The sequence below is a fragment of the Pelodiscus sinensis genome, chromosome 5, assembly GCF_049634645.1.
Source record: "Pelodiscus sinensis isolate JC-2024 chromosome 5, ASM4963464v1, whole genome shotgun sequence".
NCBI classification, from domain to species: domain Eukaryota; kingdom Metazoa; phylum Chordata; order Testudines; family Trionychidae; genus Pelodiscus; species Pelodiscus sinensis.
The window spans coordinates 77,531,893-77,540,633 of record NC_134715.1 but is presented as its reverse complement, the minus strand read 5'-3'; positions in this window follow the sequence as shown (position 1 = coordinate 77,540,633).

Below are 8,741 nucleotides of genomic sequence, written 5' to 3'. Positions count from 1 at the left end.
TGTGGCAACCTATCAATTTTTCTCAGCAGCTGCTGGCCAAGAGGAGCAGGTTTCATTTTGGAAAACTGCCTGGAAATAATTTTTTCCCTTATTGAATCATAGAATCCTTGAACTGGAAGGGAACTCAAGAGGTCATCAAGTTCAGTCCCCTACCCTCATGGTAGGACCAAGCACTGTCTAGATCATCCCTGACAAGTGTCTGTCTAACTTGCTCTTATATGTCTCCAGTGATGGAGATTCCACAACCTCCCTAGGCAATTTATTCCAGTGTTTAACCACTGTGGCAGTTAGGAAGTTTTTCCTAAAGGCCAACCTAAACCTCCCTTGCTGCAATTTAAGCCCACTGCTTCTCATCCTATCCTCAGAGGCCACGGAGAACAATTTTTCTCCATCCTCCTTGTAACACTCTTTTATATACTTGAAAACTGCTGTCATGACCTCTCTTAGTCTTCTCTTTTCTAAACTAAACAAGCCTAGTTCTTTCAGTCTTCTCTCATAGGTCAGTTTCTAGAACTTGAATCATTTTTGTTGCTTTTCTCTGGACCTTCTCCAATTTCTCCACATCTTTCTTGAAATGTGGTGTCCAGAACTGGACACAATACTCCAACTGGAGCCTAATCAGCGCAGAGTACAGCAGAAGAATTACTTCTCGGCTACGTCTAGATTGCATCCCTTTTTAGTAAAAGGGATGCAAATTAGATGTATCGCAATTGCTAATGAAGCAGGGATTTAAATCTCCCCACCTTCATTAACATAAAAATGGCTGCCGCTTTTTTTCGGCATGGAGCTTTGCCGGAAAAAAGCGGCAGTCTACACACTTATTTTAAGAGGGATAAGGGATCTTTTGGAAAAGGCTTTATTTTCCGAAAGATCCGCGTCTAGACTGGCGCTTTTTTCCAGCAAAGCTCCGTGCCAAAAAAAGGCGGCAGCCATTTTTATGCTAGTGAAGTGGGGGAGATTTAAATCCCCGCTTCATTAGCAATTGTGATACGTCTAATTTGCATCCCTTTTACTAAAAAGGGATGCAATCTCGACGTAGCCCTCATGTCTTGCTTATGACACTCCTGTTAATGAATCCCAGAATGATGTTTGGGTTTTTTGCAACAGTGTCAGACTGTTTAGCTTGTGGTCCACAATGACCCCGAGATGCCTTTCTGCAGTACTCCTTCCTAGACAGTCATTTCCAGTTTTATATGTGAGAAACTGATTGTTCTTCCCCAATGGAGAACTTTGCATTTGTCCTTATTGAACTTCATTCTATTTACCTCAGACCATTTCTTTAGTTTGATCAGATCATTTTGAATTTTGAAGTGGGAACCTGAAAAGTTTCAGTTTGATCCAACCTTAATTGTTGGTTTGGGGGTTTTGTTTGTTTGGTCCCTAAATGAAAGAATAGCACACGTTAATCAAAAAATCCCCAACCCTATAAATATTTCGCACCTGACAGTTGAGTGCAGAGTGTAGATTAAACACAATATCACTCACTAGTATTACAGCAATTGTCTCCTCTATGTACAAGGCTTCCATATCTACTATTTTTATTCAATTAATTTTAAGGTAATGCCATTAAGATACAGTTCTGATATCTCTACGTAGTAAGAATAGTTTGATCATTCCACAACTCGGGTACTTAATGTACATAATGTAGTGTGGGAACAAGGTTTTTCAATAATCCATAAAAAGGCACCAACACACAACAAAGGATTAGCAGGGCAAATTACTTCACCCTGGTTACTTGAGGCATTAACACACTACAGTCAAGTTGCCTGCATACCATAGCCATGCAATCTGATAAATCATAATAATGAGTACTTGGAACATATTTCAAGTCAACCTGTCATTCATATTGTGACATGCTAACTTCACAGATTCCTACACATGGCAGCACTTTGTAGGAAAGATGGTGCACCAGGCTGTCAAAGCTGTCTGCATCCAAGCAGCAGAATATATTTTCCCACTCACGTAATTGGTAACCCAATTACATATGAAGGTGATCTATGCAGTTACGTAATATTTTCTTTTGTCATGATCTTTGGGTGTATGGGTGTATGCCTGTCCAGCATTACTCATGAATTCCAAACATGTATTTTTCTTTTCCACCCTCTGTGAGGTATGGTATCAATTTCTTTTGAGTAGGGAAGACAGCCACAATTTCTGAGACTAATAATTAGTAAGTACCTCTAAAAATGTATGCAGATCTTTATAGATTATCTGACTCATTTATACTCAAAAGTCTATCAAGTTTGATCTCATTACTATTGCACACTTCTTACCCTTGGATAAAGAAATCTCTCCAAGTTAGCTCAATTAAAGATAAGTGACCAAAAAGGCATTGTAAATTGCTATAGATGTCCTCATTTGTGTGGATTCTCTACACTGATCAAATCCTGCAACTGGATTTAAATAGAAATCTGTGTAAGCTGCTGATGCTCAGCAGTTGAAGTCTGATCTGCACTATTAAAATCAGTGAAAAGGTTTGCCACAGACTTCAATCTACACAGAATGAAGCCTTTATAGAATTAGGTGCTCTGGGCCACCAAGTCTGAAAAGCTTTATGTAAGTAGCTTGATCAATGGCACAGTGGTAGGTGGTGTCAAAAATGGGATGAGCCCTTTGCAGAGAGATAGTGCTTCCTCACATGAAAGTGAGCTTCCTCTCATTGGGTATTAACAATTAAATCTACTGAAAAGTATATTGTAAAACACTGTATTATAAAATATGCCTGAACAATATCCAGAACTTTGGACCCTACTGTGAGATCTGAAGGGCTGAAACCTGGCTATAGTTTTTCAACCTTGCTGGAATCTATTATGATGTTAACCAAAATTTTAAACTTTGTACATATCAAGGTCATTCACAATTCCTTAAAATTTCCTTCACAATTTTATAATTTTCTTCACAATCACAATTGCCATTCACAATTTCCTTAAAATCCACTTTTTGGCAGCAGCCACTAGCTCCAGGAGTTCAGTACATCTGAAAATCTGGTCCAAGCTCTTTTCTGCATTCCACTTCTATAAATAAACAACATGCACAGTGATACTGGCCTGAAAATCTGCAGGGAATTGGTACTTAACTTTACCAGATTCATTTTGGTGGGGCTCCCTACAACAATACATTCTGATGTACCACATGTATTACCAAGAGACAAACCAATACTCAAGGAGGAGACTAGGGTGCTTAGGTAAAGCTAATGATTAAATAAATGAGTGACTTAGTTTCACTGTACAGCTGGCCTCAGAAGATAAAAATGTTTATTGGAATTCTCATCTAAACATACTTCTTATAGTTCTCCATAGAAGGAAATTGTTAGTGTAAGCCAAATGTAAAAACATACACACAACGATAAGGAGACCAGAACATTAACAAACAATTTAAAAAAACCCTGCATGGGTCTAAACACAAAACAATGGGGCAATGAAAGCGGAGGGAAGAGAAAGTCCTAACAGGGGCCAGAAAGATCAGACTCATAAGAAAAGCACCTTTCAAAAGAAACTTGCCTTGGGTTTTTTTATGTAAAGCAAAGAGAAACAGGCTGGGACTCATACCAAGGGGAGCAGGTTTCATTCCATTTATCTCATTGAAGCAAAGTCACAATAGCTTCTACTTTTTGGTGCTCAGCCAAAGACAGTTTAAATGAGGCTTGACTTTTGTATATTGCTAAACCCACTTTGAAAATCATGCCCCCAAAACTGAATCAATCAAAATCATACATTGCTTTGGAAAATTTTGTACAATATAGAGCTCCAGGCAGATGGGATTACCAGATCATCTGATCTGATCTCCTACTTATCATAGGCCACCAATCCCACCCAGCACTATACACTAAATCCAGTAGGGAAATTACACTGGAATATTGGAGCTCACAGGAAACTAGACTACAATGCATCCCAGGCAGAGAACAGCAAGGATCAAGGTACTTGGAACTCCCATAGAGACAGGGAAATTATTGTGTGAGATATACCCAGATAATGCTGTCAAGTGACCCACATCTATATGCTGTAAAGAGAAATATTCCAAAAGCCTCTGCCAATCTGACCTGGGAAAAATTCCTTCCCAACCCCACATCTGGGAATCAGACCCACCATTTCCCACAATTCCCATTGTCTGCGAATGGTGAACCACGCCAGCAAGAGCTGCGAGTGGCTGGCTATATGTGTGGATGCTAGGGTAAATAAAGCATCTGGCAGCCCAGCAGGGCTGATCCTGGCAAAGCACGTCTGACCCATGGGCTGCTTATGGCCCATCCCTGATTTAGGGTAGAGCTAGTTAAAAAAAGGGGGGGGAAAGGGAATAGTTCCATGAATACAAATACCAAGTGAACATTGTTATTTTGTAGGATTATGTCATTTATTATATGGGAATATTTTGACAAAAGTTAGTATTTGATAAAATGTTTGTGCATCCCAAAATTTACAGATTTTTATTCTTGTAAAATTTAATTCTAGAAGTTTTAGTCTTCTGTTTTAAAAAAACTCCTCAGTCACCCTACCCATCCCCCTAACACAAATAGTATATAATTTAAGTAATTGAACTCTCTGAGAAACAGTTAAAAAAAGCAAAGTGAGGGTTGGGCAAAATTCCTATTCTAATTTTAGTCTTCAAAACTATTCACCAAATGTCTATAAATAATGAATACATTCAAAGAGAATCAAACCGGTTTCATAAATTATTCCATAGCAAAACAGTGAGGCTACATTCATGATTTTTTTCATACTAGTACCAAATAGTATAACCAATTATAGATCAGAAAAACGAGGGAGAGTTGGGATCAAGAACTCCAGAATACCAATCCATTTACCATGTGTTTCGCCACCAACTCACAGTGTGGTATTGTATGAGTCATTTAACCTCTCAGTCTTTGGGGATAGTTACTAACCTACATCAAAGGAGTGAAGGAAGTGTTGTAAAGTGCTGTCTATATGCTAGGCTGTAGTACTAATATATGGGGATTCAGACAGCCTATGCTGTCACTCTCCAATAATTATTTATCATTTTCAAATCCCCAGATGCAATCATCCACTTCTATTATTGTGCATACATAACAAATCATATTCATGATGTTCAGTGTAATATTGGGAGGCTCTGAGTTACTATAGTGATGAGGGCAACATGAGAATGTTGGGTATGTCTACCCAGCAAAATTATTTTAAAATAACAACCCTTATTTCGAAACAACTTTCCTAGCGTCTACACAGCCAAACCGCTATTTCGAAATAAATTCAAAATAGCTGAGCGCTTATTTCGAATTTGGTAAACCTCATTCTACGAGGAATAACTCCAAACTCGAAATAGCTATTTCAAAATAAGTGCTGTGTAGACACTTATTTAGAAATAGGGGGTCTCCAGCCTTCCCAGGGTGCCCTGGTCGCCACTCCAGCCTCAACCAAGAACAATTCTCTCCCTCCTCCCTTCCCCAGAGCCCTTAAACAGGTTGACTCTGGCCACAGTGCCTGTGCCGGCTCCAAGCCTGCCAGCCCAGAGCCAGAAGTCACTGCCTCTGAACCAGTGGCTCCAAAACATGAGCCATCAAGCCACTGGCAGTCAGCCCTACACCACTCCCCAGAAGCAGTCTGCCAGCTCCTAGGAGCCTGCCAGGGCCCGGAGAAGGCAAGCGCCTTCCTGGTCCAGGGTGGAGATCATAGACCTTATTCAGGTTTGGGGGGAGGCCCCCAACGTCCATGCTCCCCACACTAGATGGAGGAACGCAGACATCTATGGCAGGATAGCTGCCAGCCTGGCCACCAAAGGCCACATGCAAACCCAAGAGCAGGTTTGCATGAAAATCAACTTGGTCCGGTGAGACCCCCAACCCTGAGTCCTGAGCTTCCCCTCCCCCTGCTTCCCCTTGCTTCTCCCTTCCAGCTCCCTCCTCCCAGGTTTCCCCCTCCCCTCTTCCATCCTCTCTTCTCCCATCTCCCATCTCCTTTCCCCAGTCTCACCAGAGTTGCATCCCCCCTTCCCCAGTTTTGTTAAATAAAGAGAGTTTGTGTTCATGGAAATACATGTATTTTATTTGACATCAGGAAGGGGGGTTAGGGAGGGGTAAGTGGAAGAACGTGAGGGAAATGAGGCACAAGCCCCCAGTGGGGCAGACCAGAAAGGCTCTTAGTGATCCTCAGGGTGGAAGCTCTCCCACAGGGCCTCCTGGATACTGACAGCCCCCCGATAGACCTCCCAGATGGCAGCCTGCAGAAAGTGAAGCCAGGCTCACAGCAACGCATCCAAGAGAAGCCCCAGAGTGCCCAGGGTCAGCTCTGGCTCTATGTTGCAGAGTGCTGTGGTGTCCCGAGTGAGGGCAACCAAAACACGCAGAGACAAAATGATTTGCTGTCCCTCATCGAAGTAGACAAGCAAGCAGGGAAACCTGAGAACTGGCTGTCCGGGGGGGGGGTCCCTTTATGCACAGACCTCAGATAGCCTCAGGCAGCAGCCCCACACAGTAAGTCCTGACCTGATGCCCTGTTGGAACTGATTCCGGCCAGCCTTAAATGCTATTCAGAGTCCACTCAGTGTGGTCGCACTATTTCAAATTAACAAAATGCTATTTCAAAATGCATTTTATGTGTAGACGTGTTATTTCATTTCAAAATAACAGTGTAGTATAGACATACCCATACATAAAATGGACCAGAACAAATTATTTATGTATATGTGGTCTTTTGTGCTAATATTTGTCATTAATCAAACACACTCATCCAGCCATACATGTAAGCTTGTCCCTAGCAACTACACACTTATGATGTGTATAACTCACAATTAAGTAAGTATTCCAGATAACCCTTATAAAATGAGTTTCAGGGTGTAGCTGAGTTAGTCTGTTACAGAAAAAAACACCAAATGGTCTGGTAGCACTTTATAAACTAACAAAACATGCAGATGGTATCATGAGCTTTTGTGGGCACAGCCCACTTCTTCAGATGACCGGAGTTATGAGTAGGGGATATGAAAACTTGAAATAAATAGGAGAGGGGAAGGAGAGGAGGATGAAAAAGAAAAAAAGGAAGGGGGATTTGAGACAGAGCATCACTGAGTATCTGGAGAATGGGTACTTAAACCTAAACAGATAAAAATCAAAGGGTATGTCTACACCACAGCGCTATTTTGGATTAACTTATTTCAAATTAGTTAATTCGAAATAAGATAGTTTGAAATAACGCATCTAGACCCAAAAACTAATTCGAAATAGCATTTTGCTATTTCAAAATAGCGCATCCACATTGATTGGACATTGGATCGCATTTAAGGGCAGCATGGTATTTCGAATTAGCAAAATGCTAATTCGAATTAGTTTTTAGGTCTAGATTAACTAATTCAAATTAAATTAGTTCGAATTAGTGCTGTAGTGTAGACATACCCTCATGCATTTACTTGACTTACTACCACCAAGAGTTCAGATTATATGGAATTAATAAGGCACACATTCAAAGGATTAAAACTGGCTCACTAACATCTCAAATTATAGCTGTTAAAGGAGATAAGTCAATGAGCAGGATCCTTCAGGGTTGGGTCCAATACTGTTCAGTATTTTATCCGTGAAATAGACAATTATATTAAATATTGGATGGTATAATTTGCAGATGACACACACAATGGTAGGGTCATAAAGAACAAGGAGGACAGGTTACTCTTACAAAGTAATCTGAATTGCCTATTTAAATCATCATAATCTAACAAAATATGTTTTAATAAAGCCAAGTGCAAGATAATATATCTGGGAACAAGGAATGCAGCTAGATATATAGATGGGGGCCTCTGACCTTGAAAGCAGTGATGTATTTATTGGTCATCATAGAAAATTGCTTCCAGATGAGTTTCCAGTGCAATGTTGAGGCAAAAAGGGCTAATATGATCCTTGGTTATATAAAAAGGGTGTTATGAAATTGAGGAAGGGAAGTCATCTTACCTGTATACACAGCACTGGCAAAATGACGGTGTCATGTTCTGGAGTCCACACTTCAGGAAGGACATGAAAATACTGGAGACAGCTCAGAAGAGGGCAATAAAAGTGATTCGGGTACTGGAAAATGAGCCTTAACATGTGAGGCTAAAGGAGCTTACCCTATTCAGTTTTGTGCTGGGGCACCCTACCTGCAACCCAGTCAGGAGAAAGCTAATAAGCACCTCTAGGTTCAGTCCCGACGAAAGGGCCGTAGTGGCAGTGCCTGGCTCAGATGGAGGAAGCAACCCTGCCATTGCAGGAGATTCACACCTGTTGGTGGCATGTAGGGCCTAAGAACCAGCTGCTCAAAAGGCATTTAGCTGACTCCTACTGAAATCAGCTAGAATTGAGGATGTGGACCTACGTTCAGTGTCATAATGCTTGAGGGTTAGGTGCCCTGACACCTCATGAATTGGGAGAGTTATGTGACTAAGAAGGTGATTTGTATAAGCCAGAAAGCTGAGCAGGGAGCCATCTAAGCCAGCCAAGACATTGGGCCTGAAAGATGGTGAGAATGACTTCATAGCCTAGTGGTTAGAGAACTCACCTGGAAAAGCCAGGCTACTATCCCAGCTCCAATGAATATTTAGAAGTTATACAAGTGGAACAGAATCGAGAGAGACTGAAATACCTTACCCTGTAGCCTGGTGCACTCATCTAAGAGGTGAGAAATGGGGGGGGCAGAGTCATCAGATATCTTTCCTCTCCCAGGTGAGTGCTCAAACCCTTAGAGCATGGGGGATGGGCAGCAATTTTGTTTTTTATGGATTCAAACTGGTAGAGTGGTACTAGTAGAGAG